Raw genomic sequence first — 14,067 nt, 5'->3', positions numbered from 1 at the left:
TAGGCATAGAATCTTCGGAGTCTGGCCGCGTTCCAGGGATTCGGCTCTAGTCGATTGTCTGACGCATCATGCAAGCAATACGCTCCTCTGGTGAGGACTTCGTTGATGATGAAGGGACCCTCCCACTTGGGCTTGAGTTTGTCCTATTTCTTCTCCGGCAGGCGTAGAACGAGTTCACCGACGTTGTAGGTTTTAGCCCGCACTTCTCTGCTTTGATACCTGCGAGCCTACTGTTGACAAAATGTGGAACGGGCTTTTGCGACGCTGCACTCCTCCTGCAGGGCGTCTAAGCTGTCTTGCCGATCGAGCTGGGCCTCTCTCTTCGTACATGCGCACTCGAGGTGAGTCATGAATAATGTCGCAGGGTAGTACTGCCTCTATGCTGTACACCATGAAAAAAGGTGTGTATCTGGTAGTGCGATTGGGAGTGGTCCGCAGCCCCCAGAGTACGGAGTCGAGCTCCTCAACCCAGTACTTGTCTGATTCCTTCAAAGACCACACTAGTCTAGGCTTAATGCCGCTCATAATAAGACCATTGGCTCGTTCAACTTGGCCGTTTGTCTGTGGATGATAGAAAGAGGCGTAATCGAGCTTGATGCCGAGATTAGCACACCAGGTTTTCACTTCGTCGGCTGTGAAATTGGAGCAGTTATCAGTGATGATGCTGTGTGGAACACCATAACGGTGTACGACGCCGGATATAAAGTCTATTACTGGCCCGGACTCGGCCGTTTTAACTGGTTTGGCCTCTATCCACTTGGTGAATTTATCCACCATGACCAGCAGATATTTTTTCTTATGGCTTCCTCCTTTAAGGGGTCCAACCATATCCAGTCCCCAGACCGCAAAAGGCCAAGTGATGGGGATTGTTTGTAGGGCGGTGGGGGGCATATGGCTTTGGTTGGCGAAGAGTTGGCATCCAACGCAACGTTGGACAAGGTCCTGTGCATCCGCTCGGGCCGTCGGCCAATAGAACCCTGTACGGAAGGCCTTGCTAACAAGGGCCCGAGCTGCGGCGTGGTGCCCGCCGAGACCGGCATGAATCTCAGCCAGGAGTTGCCGCCCCTCCTCCTCGGAGATACATCTTTGAAGGACTCCGGTAGCGCTTTTCTTATAGAGCTCTCCGTCGTGAACCTTGTAGGCCTTCGAACGCCGGACAATGCGGCGGGCCTCATTCTGGTCCTCAGGAAGCTCCTTCCTGTTAAGGTAGGCCAGGAAGGGTTCGGTCCATGGGGCAATGACTGCCATGATGAGATGCGCCGACGGTGTTATTTCGGTGGCTGAGCCTCCGATGATGTCGGTGTTTTCGGAATCTGGGGTTATGTTCGGATCCGGACTAGTGTTGCCGTTTTCCCCCTGCCACACCACGGATGGCTTAAAAAGCCTTTCCAGAAAGATATTAGGTGGGACGGGGTCGCGCTTAGCGCCGATACGAGCAAGAACGTCCGCCGCTTGATTACTTTCTTGAGCCACATGATGGAACTCGAGCCCCTCGAACCGGGCCGACATATTTATGGCGACATTACGATAAGCTGCCATCTTTGGATCTTTGGCGTCGAAGTCTCCATTTATTTGAGATATTGCAAGGTTTGAGTCCCCGCGCACTTCTAGGCGTTGTATGCCCATGGAGACAGCCATCCGGAGACCATGCAATAAGGCCTCGTATTCGGCTGCATTGTTGGAGTCTGTGTATAGTATTTGGAGTACGTACTGAACGACGTCTCCAGTAGCTGACGTTAAAACGATGCCCGCCCCTAGCCCTGCCAGCATTTTGGAGCCATCGAAATACATAACCCAATTGGAATATGTGTCGTACTCTTTAGGGAGTTCGGCCTCTGTCCATTCGGCGACGAAGTCAGCCAGTACTTGGGATTTAATAGCTCGACGTGGTTTGTATGTAATATCAAATGGAAGGAGCTCAATGGCCCATTTGGCAATCCGGCCCGTGGCATCGCGGTTGTTTAATGTCATTGAGTGGTACTTCGGAAGCCACCGTGATCGAACACTCCTGGAAGTAGTGACGGAGCTTTCGGGATGTCATGAAGACCGCGTATGCTATCTTTTGATAATGGGGGTACTGGGATTTGCATGGTGTAAGGACAATGGATACGTAGTATACTGGCTTCTGAAGCGGAAATTTGTGTCTGTCCTATTCTCGTTCAACGACGAGCACTGCGCTCACCACCTGATGTGTTGCCGATATGTATAATAACATCGGTTCACCGACGTTTGGCGCGGCCAGGATTGGGTTGCTCGCAAGAAGGGTTTTTATTTCCTCTAGTCCGGCTATTGCCGCGTCCGTCCACTCGAAGTGATCGGTTCGCCGTAGAAGGCGATAGAGTGGCAATGCCTTTTCTCCCATTCTAGAGATAAAGCGGCTTAGAGCTGCCATGCAACCCGTGAGGTTTTGGACTTGTTTAAGGTCTGTTGGCATAGCCAATTGTGACAGAGCTCGGATTTTGGCTTGATTTGCTTCAATTCCTCTGTTGGAAACGATGAAGCCCAGCAGTTTTCCAGCGGGGACGCCAAAAACGCACTTTTCCGGATTGAGCTTAATGTCATACGCGCGGAGGTTATCAAATGTGAGACATAAATCGTCTATTAGTGTTTCGACGCGCCTAGTTTTGATGACGACGTCGTCCACATAAGCTCAACTGTCTTGCCGATCTGCTTCTCCAGGCATGTTTGAATCATGCGTTGGTATGTGGCGTCGGCGTTCTTGAGCCCGAAGGGCATGGTGTTGAAGCAGAATGGCCCATATGGGGTGATGAATGTTGTTGCAGCTTGATCGGACTCCTTCATTTTGATTTGATGGTATCCGGAATATGCATCAAGGAAACACAGTGAGTCGTGTCCTGCGGTAGCATCAATGATTTGATCAATGCGGAGGAGGGGGAAGGGATCCTTAGGGCAAGACTTATTGAGGTCTTTAAAATCGACGCACGACCGCCAGGATTTGTCCTTCTTTGGTATCATCACCAGGTTTGCCACCCAGTCTGGATGTTTTATTTCTCTGGTGAATCCGGCCTCAATTAGCTTGGCCAGCTCCTCCCCCATAGCATGGCGTTTGGGCTCGGAAAAGCACCGCAGTGCTTGTTTGACTGGTTTGTATCCCTTTAAGATATTAAGGCTATGTTCGGCCAGCTTACGTGGGATTCCAGGCATGTCAGAAGGGTGCCAGGCGAATATATCCCAGTTTTCGCGAAGGAAATCCCTTAGTGCGGCATTGACCATTGGGTCTAGTTGTGCTCCAATAGATGTTGTCTTCTTGGGGTCCGTTGGGTGGACTTGGAATTTGACTATTTCTTCTGCCAGTTTGAAGGAGGTGGATTTGTGTCGTTTGTCTAAGATCACATCGTCCCTATCCATCGTGGAGCGCAGTGCGGTTAATTCTTCGGCCGCGAGGGCTTCAGATAATGCCTCCAAGGCCAGGGATGCGGTTTTGTTTTCGGCGCAGAGTGCTATGTCCGGATCACTGACAAGAGTGATTATGTCATTTGGTCCGGGCATTTTGAGCTTCATATACCCATAATGAGGTATAGCTTGGAAGCGTGTAAAAGCATCCCGCCCCAACAGGGCGTGGTATCCGCTGCTGAAAGGAGCCACTTGGAAGGTGATTTCTTCAGACCGATAATTCTCCGGCGTGCCGAATACCACGTCAAGTGTGATTTTTCTCGCACACTGTGCCTCCCGACTGGGAATGATTCCTCGGAAGGTCGTGCTGCTTTGCTTGATGTGCCTCCTGTCTATTTCCATTTTGTGGAGTGTATCCTCATAGATGAGGTTTAGTTCGCTGCCACCGTCCATGAGGACCTTGGTGAGTCGAAAGCCGTCCACGATGGGAATGTGGACTAAAGCGGCTAGTGCTTGGACTGTCCTGTATTTTGGTTCGTCGCCGGCATTAAAGGTTATAGCCGTGTCGTTCCAAGGGTTTACTGTGGCGATTTGACAGACTTCGGTGAGGCTGCGAAGTGCCCTTTTGCGCTTACTGTTTGAAGCGAATGTCTCAAAGACCGTCAGTACTCTGGGGTCGTCGTCTTCTGGAGGGTGTTGCTCTGGGGTGTTTCTGGTAAGGATGTCCTCGCCGCTTTTGGCTACCTGCCGGAGTATCCAACATGCTCTAAGGCTGTGGGTTGGTATGGTATCCGGTGTTGTGTGTATTTTGCATGGGCCATCGAGCCATCCCTCCAGAACGGTTCCGCGCCGCGTAATGGGTTTGTATTTCTTGGCTATTGGACTAGGCGCGTCACGGGGATGCACCCTTTTCGCCTGGACCAGTGGTTGAGTTGGGACCGATGGCTCCCAACAAGCTGCCTGATCCCTCCAGGCGCTTTCCATTGTGTTGTACTTCTGTACGATAGTTGCCAAGTCAGCGAAGTGTAGTATGCGGCAGCGATTAATGGCGTTGAGGATTCCTTCGTTCATGCAATTGTTGCGGAACGCTGATATCGCGTCCTCGTCGCGGCAATCTTTAACCTTGTCCTTGACAAGGAGGAATCTGGCCTAGAAGGGGTGGACTCGTTCCTGAGACTGTTATTGTATGCTCGTGAGAGTGCCTATGTCTGGGTGGGTGGGTGGAATTGGATCTGGACCCTGATCCGATCGATGATCCGGAGTCTGAAGTTTTTCCACACTTAATAGTCCGGGCTCCGGAGTATCTTCTGGTTGCCTTTGCCCGCCATCCGATTCTATGTTCGGAAGGCCGGTCACCTCCTTTGGTGGGTGGGTATCCGGCTCAGTAGGGTCGGCGATCCAGACGTAATCCATCCTTAGTATAGGGGAAGAGTCGCCATCTTGCTCCTCGACTACCGCTATCTGGTGGGTCATTGGTGGAGATTTGATTTCTCTTTGGTCGGGTTTGAGCCCGATCCGATCGTAATCTGTGGCGATTCCCAGGGCGGCGATACGATCAAGGAGTTCATTTAAAGATGAAAACGATGTCTACTGCACAACCTTCTTCTTGTAGACGTTGTTGGGCCTCCAAGTGCAGAGGTTTGTAGGACAGTAGCAAATTTCCCTCAAGTGGATGACCTAAGGTTTATCAATCCATGGGAGGCGTAGGATGAAGATGGTCTCTCTCAAGCAACCCTGCAACCAAATAACAAAGAGTCTCTTGTGTCCCCAACACACCCAATACAATGGTAAATTATATAGGTGCACTAGTTCGGCGAAGAGATGGTGATACAAGTGCAATATGGATGGTAGATATAGCTTTTTGTAATCTAAAAATATAAAAACAGCAAGGTAACTAATGATAAAAGTGAGCGTAAACGGTATATGCTAGGAAACAAGGCCTGTGGTTCATACTTTCACTAGTGCAAGTTCTCTCAACAATAATAACATAATTGGATCATATAACTATCCCTCAACATGCAACAAAGAATCACTCCAAAGTCACTAATAGCGGAGAACAAACGAAGAGATTATGGCAGGGTACGAAACCACCTCAAAGTTATTCTTTCCGATCAATCCATTGGGCTATTCCTATAAGTGTCACAAACAGCCCTAGAGTTCGAAGTAAAATAACACCTTAAGACACACATCAACCAAAACCCTAATGTCACCTAGATACTCCAATGTCACCTCAAGTATCCGTGAGAATGATTATACGATATGCATCACACAATCTCAGATTCATCAATTCAAACAACACATAGAACCTCAAAGAGTGCCCCAAAGTTTCTACCGGAGAATCAAGACGAAAACGTGTGCCAACCCCTATGCATAGGTTCATGGGCGGAACCCGCAAGTTGGTCACCAAAACATACATCAAGTGAATCAATAGAATAACCCATTGTCACCACGGTTATCCCACACAAGACATACATCAAGTGTTCTCAAATCATTAAAGACTCAATCCAATAAGATAACTTCAAAGGGAAAACTCAATCCATTACAAGAGAGTAGAGGGGGAGAAACATCATAAGATCCAACTATAATAGAAAAGCTCGCGATACATCAAGATCGTGCCAAATCAAGAACACAAGAGAGAGAGAGAGATCAAACACATAGCTACTGGTACATACCCTCAGCCCCGAGGGTGAACTACTTCCTCCTCGTCATGGAGAGCGCCGGGATGATGAAGATGGCCACCGGTGAGGGTTTCCCCCTCCGGCAGGGTGCCGGAACAGGGTCCCGATTGGTTTTTGGTGGCTACAGAGGCTTGCGGAGGCGGAACTCCCGATCTATTCTGTTCCCCGATCGTTTTAGGGTATATGGATATATATATAGGCGAAAGAAATACGTCAGGGGAGCCACGAGGGTGGAGGGTGCGCCCAGGGGGTGGGCACGCCCCCCTGCCTCGTGCCTCCCTCGTTGCTTTCCTGACGTGCACTCCAAGTCTCCCGGGTTGCTTTCCTTCCAAAAATAACTTCTCCAGAAGGTTTCATTCCGTTTCGACTCCGTTTGATATTCCTTTTCTTCGAAACACTGAAACAAGGGAAAAAACAGGAACTGGCACTGGGCTCTGGGTCAATAGGTTAGTCCCAAAAGTAATATAAAAGTGTTTAATAAAGCCCATAAACATCCAAGATGGATAATATAATAGCATGGAACAATCAAAAATTATAGATACGTTGGAGACGTATCAGCATCCCCAAGCTTAATTTCTGCTCGTCCTCGAGTAGGTAAATGATAAAAACAGAATTTTTGATGTGGAATGCTACTTGCCATAATTTCAATGTAATTCTTCTTAATTGTGGCATGAATATTCAGATCCATGAGATTCAAGATAAAAGTTTAATATTTACATAAAAATAATAATACTTCAAGCATACTAACAAAGCAATTATGTCTTCTCAAAATAACATGGCCAAAGAAAGTTATCCCTACAAAATCATATAGTCTGGCTACGCTCTATCTTCACCACACAAAGTATTTAAATCATGCACAACCCCGATGACAAGCCAAGCAATTGTTTCATACTTTTGACATTCTCAAACTTTTTCAATCTTCACAAGTGTGGTAAAAGGATAGTAACATTGTCCCTTCTCTCTTTTTCTCTAATTTTTTTATTTGGGCCTTTTCCTTTTTATGGCCTCTTTTGTTTCGTCCGGAGTCTCATCCCGACTTGTGGGGGAATCAAAGTCTCCATCATCCTTTTCCTCACTTGGGACAATGCTCTAAAAATGAAGATCATCACACTTTTATTTTCTTACAACTCAACAATTACAACTCGATACTTAGAACAAAATATGACTCTATATGAATGCCTCCGGCGGTGTACCGGGATATGCAATGAATCAAGAGTGACATGTATGAAAGAATTATGAATGGTGGCTTTGCCACAAATACGATGTCAACTACATGATCATGCAAAGCAATATGACAATGATGGAGCGTGTCATAATAAACGGAACGGTGGAAAGTTGCATGGCGATATATCTCGAAATGGCTATGGAAATGCCATAATAGGTAGGTATGGTGGCTGTTTTGAGGAAGATATATGGTGGGTGTATGATACCGGCGAAAAGTGCGCGGTATTAGAGAGGCTAGCAATGGTGGAAGGGTGAAAAGTGTGTATAATCCATGGACTCAACATTAGTCATAAAGAACTCATATACTTATTGCAAAAATCTACAAGTTATCAAAGCACAGTATTACGCGCATGCTCCTAGGGGATAGATTGGTAGGAAAAGACCATCGCTCGTCCCCGACCGCCACTCATAAGGAAGACAATCAATAAATAAATCATGCTCTGACTTCATCACATAACAGTTCACCATACGTGCATGTTACGGGAATCACAAACTTTAACACAAATATTTCTCAAATTCACAACTACTCAACTAGCATGACTCTAATATCACCATCTTCATATCTCAAAACAATTATCAAGCATCAAACTTCTCATAGTATTCAACACACTCATAAGAATTTTTCTTTTACTAATCTTGTATGCCTATTATTGTTAAAGCAAACTACCATGCTGTTTTCTAGGACTCTCAAAATAATCAAGTGAAGAATGGGAGTTCATATATTTCTTCAAAATAAATCCACCGCCGTTCTCTAAAAGATATAAGTGAAGCACTAGAGCAAACAACAAACTACTCCGAAAGATATAAGTGAAGATCAATGAGTAGTTTAATAATTATGCAACTATGTGAAGACTCTCTAACATTTAAGAATTTCAGATCTTGGTATTTTATTCAAACATCAAGCAAAGCTAAAGAAAATAAAATGACAGGACGCTCCAAGCAAAACACATATCATGTGGTGAATAAAAATATAGCCCCAAGTAAATTTACCGATGGATGAGGATGAAAGAGGGGATGCCTTCCGGGGCATCCCCAAGCTTTGGCTTTTTTGTGTCCTTGGATTTACCTTGGGGTGCCTTGGGCATCCCCAAGATTAGGCTCTTGCCACTCCTTATTCCATAGTCCATCGAATCTTTACCCAAAACTTGAAAACTTCACAACACAAAACTTAACAGAAAATCTCGTGAGCTCCGTTAGCGAAAGAAAACAAAACACAACTTCAAGGTACTGTAATGAACTCATTCTTTATTTATATTGGTGTTAAAACTACTGTATTAAAACTTCTCTATGGTTTATAAACTATTTTACTAGCCATAGATTCATCAAAATAAGCAAGCAACACAATGAAAACAGAATCTGTCAAAAACAGAACAGTCTGTAGTAATCTGTATCAAACGTATACTTCTGGAACTCAAAAAATTCTAAAATAAATGGTGGTCTTGAGGAATTTGTCTAGTAATCATCTGCAAAAAGAATCGACTAAATATCACTCTCCAGTAAAAAGGTTTAGCTAATCTCGTGAGCGCTAAAGTTTCTGTTTTTTACAGCATGATCATAAAGACTTCACCCAAGTCTTCCCAAAGGTTCTACTTGGCACAAACACTAATTAAAACACAAAACCACATCTAAAAAGAAGCTAGATGGATTATTTATTCCTAAACAGAACCAAAAATCAAGAAACTAAAATAAAATTGGGTTGCCTCCCAACAAGCGGTATTGTTTAACGCCCCTAGCTAGGCATGAGGATTTCAATGATGCTCACATAAAAGATAAGAATAGAAACATAAAGAGAGCATCATGAAGAATATGACTAGCACATTTAAGTCTAACCCACTTCCTATGCATAGGGATTTTGTGAGCAAACAACTTATGGGAACAAGAATCAACTTGCATAGGAAGGTAAAACAAGCATAACTTCAAGATTTTAAGCACATAGAGAGGAAACTTGGTATTATTGCAATATGTAGAAGCATATGATCCTCTCTCATAATAATTTTCAGTAGCATCATGAATGAATTCAACAATATAACCAGCACCTAAAGCATTCTTTTCATGATCTACTTGCATAGAAATTTTATTACTCTCCACACAAGCAAAATTCTTCTCATTCGGAATAGTGGGAGTATCATAAGAGACTTGAGTACTATAAATTGTTTCCACATTAAGAGAGTAAGTTCAGAAAAAGGGTAATCATAATCATGACAAGTTTTATAAATATAATCATCACTACTTCTTATAGCATAAGTTTCATCACAATAATCATCATAAGTAGCAACTTTGTTCTCATCATAATCGATTGAAACCTCTTCCAAGGTAGTGGAATCATTACTAAATAAAGTCATGACCTCTCCAAATCCACTTTTATAAATATTATAAGATTCAACATCCTCAAAAATAGTGCGATCATTACTTCCTAAAGTTGACACTCTTCCAAACCCACTTTCATCACTATAATTATCATAAGTAGGAGGCATGCTATCATCATTATTAATTTGCATATCAAAACTTGGGAGGCTAAAAATATCATCTTCATTAAACGTAGCATCCCCGAGCTTGGGACAAACATTAATTGCAGGAAATATATTCTCAAAAACATCATCTTCATCAAACATAGCATCCCCAAGCTTGGGCCTTTTCATATCATAAGCATAATCACTCACATTATTAATAGTATGGATAACACCAATAGTATAGCAATTATCATATCCTTCCAAGCAAGTGCCAAAAAGATTTTCAAGATCATAAGAAGTATCATTATCTTCCCAATCATAATCATCACAACAAGAAATAGGCATAACGAGATCATCCTCAAGTGCATCATCTTCCACAATTATTTTTGATTCATTTTCATGAGGCACAACAATGATAGGAGCAACATTATTTGGGAGAGATATCTTTTTACCTCTCTTCCTTTTTCTTTTCTTCTTCTTCACCACATCATGTGTGGGTTCAATCCTCTTTTTGGAGCTCCTTATTAATGAGATAGGTTGAATAGAAGGCTCCTCCTCGTTACCTGATTCATCATAAGAAATAATAGGAGGATATTGGGAAGTCTCTTCCCTTTCGTTAGTATTCTCTTCATCCTCTATTTGTTTTGTTTTCTTTATGTAATTGGCAATATAAGGATTTTCAATGCAATTCACCGCACAATACATATAAATTTCCTCTAGATCAAATTCAAGAAGTTTATAACGGGCAAATTCTGGAAGATAATTAGCCATACGTTTCATTTCTTCGTAGCCCATAAGCAAACTAAGTTCATTATAATGTGCAAGGGAAATCAAGTCATCACAATTTTTGGACACAATTAGATCATGAAACAATTTGCATCGGATAGTTAAATGACCCCGTTCATTGCAAAGTTCACAAGTACGGCTAAGAAAGTTTGAATTTTCAGCACACGCATCTAGCCTTTCTTGCAACCACTTATTTTCTAAATGCTTATGCCTCTCGCAATATCTATCTTCCCTATTTGGTGTGTACTTGCAAACCCAATGCACTCCACAAAAATTGACATGCTTATAGGTGATATTTTCATCATAACTAGTGCAATCATCATCAGTACTATGGATCAAGGAGTTCATACTAACAACACTGCAATCAAGCTCATCATTCAAAGATTTAGTGCCAAACATTTTAATGCATTCTTCTTCTAACACTTTGGCACAATTTTCCTTTCCATCATACTCACGAAAGATATTAAAAAGATGAAGCGTATGAGACAAACTCAATTCCATTTTTTTGTAATTTTCTTTTATAAACTAACTAGTGCTAAAACAAGAAACAAAAAGATTTGATTGCTAGATCTAAAGATATACCTTCAAGCACTCACCTCCCCGGCAATGGCGCCAGAAAAGAGCTTGATGTCTACTACACAACCTTCTTGTAGACGTTGTTGGGCCTCCAAGTGCAGAGGTTTGTAGGACAGTAGCAAATTTCCCTCAAGTGGATGACCTAAGGTTTATCAATCCATGGGAGGCGTAGGATGAAGATGGTCTCTCTCAAGCACCCCTGCAACCAAATAACAAAGAGTCTCTTGTGTCCCCAACACACCCAATACAATGGTAAATTGTATAGGTGCACTAGTTCGGCGAAGAGATGGTGATACAAGTGCAATATGGATGGTAGATATAGGTTTTTGTAATCTGAAAATATAAAAACAGCAAGGTAACTAATGATAAAAGTGAGCGTAAACGGTATTGCAATGCTAGGAAACCAGGCCTATGGTTCATACTTTCACTAGTGCAAGTTCTCTCAACAATAATAACATAATTGGATCATATAACTATCCCTCAACATGCAACAAAGAGTCACTCCAAAGTCACTAATAGCGGAGAACAAACTAAGAGATTATGGTAGGGTACGAAACCACCTCAAAGTTATTCTTTCCGATCAATCCATTGGGCTATTCCTATAAGTGTCACAAACAGCCCTAGATTTCGTAGTAAAATAACACCTTAAGACACACATCAACCAAAACCCTAATGTCACCTAGATACTCCAATGTCACCTCAAGTATCCGTGGGAATGATTATACGATATGCATCACACAATCTCAGATTCATCTATTCAAACAACACATAGAACCTCAAAGAGTGCCCCAAAGTTTCTACCGGAGAATCAAGACGAAAACGTGTGCCAACCCCTATGCATAGGTTCATGGGCGGAACCCGCAAGTTGATCACCAAAACATACATAAAGTGAATCAATAGAATAACCCATTGTCACTACGGTTATCCCACGCAAGACATACATCAAGTGTTCTCAAATCATTAAAGACTCAATCCGATAAGATAACTTCAAAGGGAAAACTCAATCCATTACAAGAAGTAGAGGGGGAGAAACATCATGAGATCCAACTATAATAGCAAAGCTCGCGATACATCAAGATCGTGACAAATCAAGAACACGAGAGAGAGAGATCAAACACATAGCTACCGGTACATACCCCCAGCCCCGAGGGTGAACTACTTCCTCCTCGTCATGGAGAGCGCCGGGATGATGAAGATGGCCACCGGTGTGGGTTCCCCCCTCCGGCAGGGTGCCGGAACAGGGTCCCGATTGGTTTTTGGTGGCTACAGAGGCTTGCGGCGGCGGAACTCCCGATCTATTCTGTTCCCCGATCGTTTTAGGGTATATGGATATATATATATATAGGAGGAAGAAATACGTCAGGGGAGCCACGAGGGTGGAGGGCGCGCCCAGGGGGTGGGCGCGCCCCCCTGCCTCGTGCCTCCCTCGTTGCTTTCCTGACGTGCACTCCAAGTCTCCCGGGTTGCTTTCCTTCCAAAAATAACTTCTCCAGAAGGTTTCATTCTGTTTCGACTCTGTTTGATATTCCTTTTCTTCGAAACACTGAAACAAGGGAAAAAACAGGAACTGGCACCGGGCTCTGGGTCAATAGGTTAGTCCCAAAAGTAATATAGAAGTGTTTAATAAAGCCCATAAACATCCAAGATGGATAATATAATAGCATGGAACAATCAAAAATTATAGATACGTTGGAGACGTATCACGGATCCATCTGCTTGGAGTGTTTGGGTCGATACGAAGAGGATTTTCGATGGCCCGAGAGGTCATCGTCGGCTTAACGGCCGACCGGCGGTCATGGTAAAGCTGCCCAACCGGAGAGCTTGGCCTGGGGCCAGTTCTCCTCCGGTAGTGATATTGTCTTTAAGGACGAGGCGAGTCATCGATCCTGTTGTCGACGACACAGTGGAACTCTCAATGAAAGCACCAATGTCGGTGTCAAAACCGGCGGATCTCGGGTAGGGGGTCCCGAACTGTGCGTCTAAGGTCGATGGTAACAGGAGACAGGGGACACGATATTTACCCAGGTTCGGGCCCTCTCTATGGAGGTAATACCCTACTTCCTTCTTGATTGACCTTGATGGATATGAGTATTACAAGAGTTGATCTACCACGAGATCGTAATGGCTAAACCCTAGAAGTCTAGCCTGTATGACTATGGTAATGAGTATATGCCTTTCTGGACTAAGTCCTCCGGTTTATATAGACACCGGGAGGATCTAGGGTTACACAGGGTCGGTTACAAAGAAAGGAATCTACATATCCGGTCGCCAAGCTTGCCTTCCACGCCAAGGAGAGTCCCATCCGGACACGGGTGCAGTCTTCGGTCTTCGTATCTTCACAGCCCATCAGTCCAGCCCATGGCTAACAGGCCGGACGCCCGAGGACCCCTTAGTCCAGGACTCCCTCAGCGGATATCGTTATTTTCTCACCTTCACAGATGATTTGAGCAGATATGGGTATATCTGTCAGTGTTCTGGGAACGGGGGTCCCCAGACTTGCCTGCCTGCGGCCCACGGCGTGGCTGAGCATGCAGGCCTGTATGACCCATCCTCATCAACAAGGCGTTCAAGACCCTCGCGAGGGGCCAAGCCTCGCGAGGCGGATGACACAAGACCTCCTCAGGAGCGGCCTCGCCAGGCAGGCTCACGAGGGGCGGAGAGATCAAGGCAAGGCAAACCTCGCGAGGTTCTTGTGATGTGAGCCATGACGATCGGGACCAGGCGGGCGCCAGCGCGCGCAGCGTCCTCGCTTCCTCTTTGGTGCTAAAGGGGGCAAGCGCAAGCGCGGAGTACCAAGGCATCAAGCAAAGGTTTCCATATCGGTGCAACGAGACCAAGACCGGCAGGACGGCAAGACGGAGGTCACCATGGAGCCCAAGGCGGCGTCACCACCAGAGCCTTTCGCAGGCGAAGACCGCTTTTGTCAGGATAAGTTGTACTAGCTGTCCCCTTTCAAATTGGCCGTTGTTGGCTCCCTTCCTGCTCAATATTTGGGAGGA

Source organism: Triticum aestivum, chromosome 1D, assembly GCF_018294505.1.
Source record: "Triticum aestivum cultivar Chinese Spring chromosome 1D, IWGSC CS RefSeq v2.1, whole genome shotgun sequence".
Taxonomy (NCBI): domain Eukaryota; kingdom Viridiplantae; phylum Streptophyta; class Magnoliopsida; order Poales; family Poaceae; genus Triticum; species Triticum aestivum.
Note: the sequence above shows the minus strand (reverse complement) of the source record.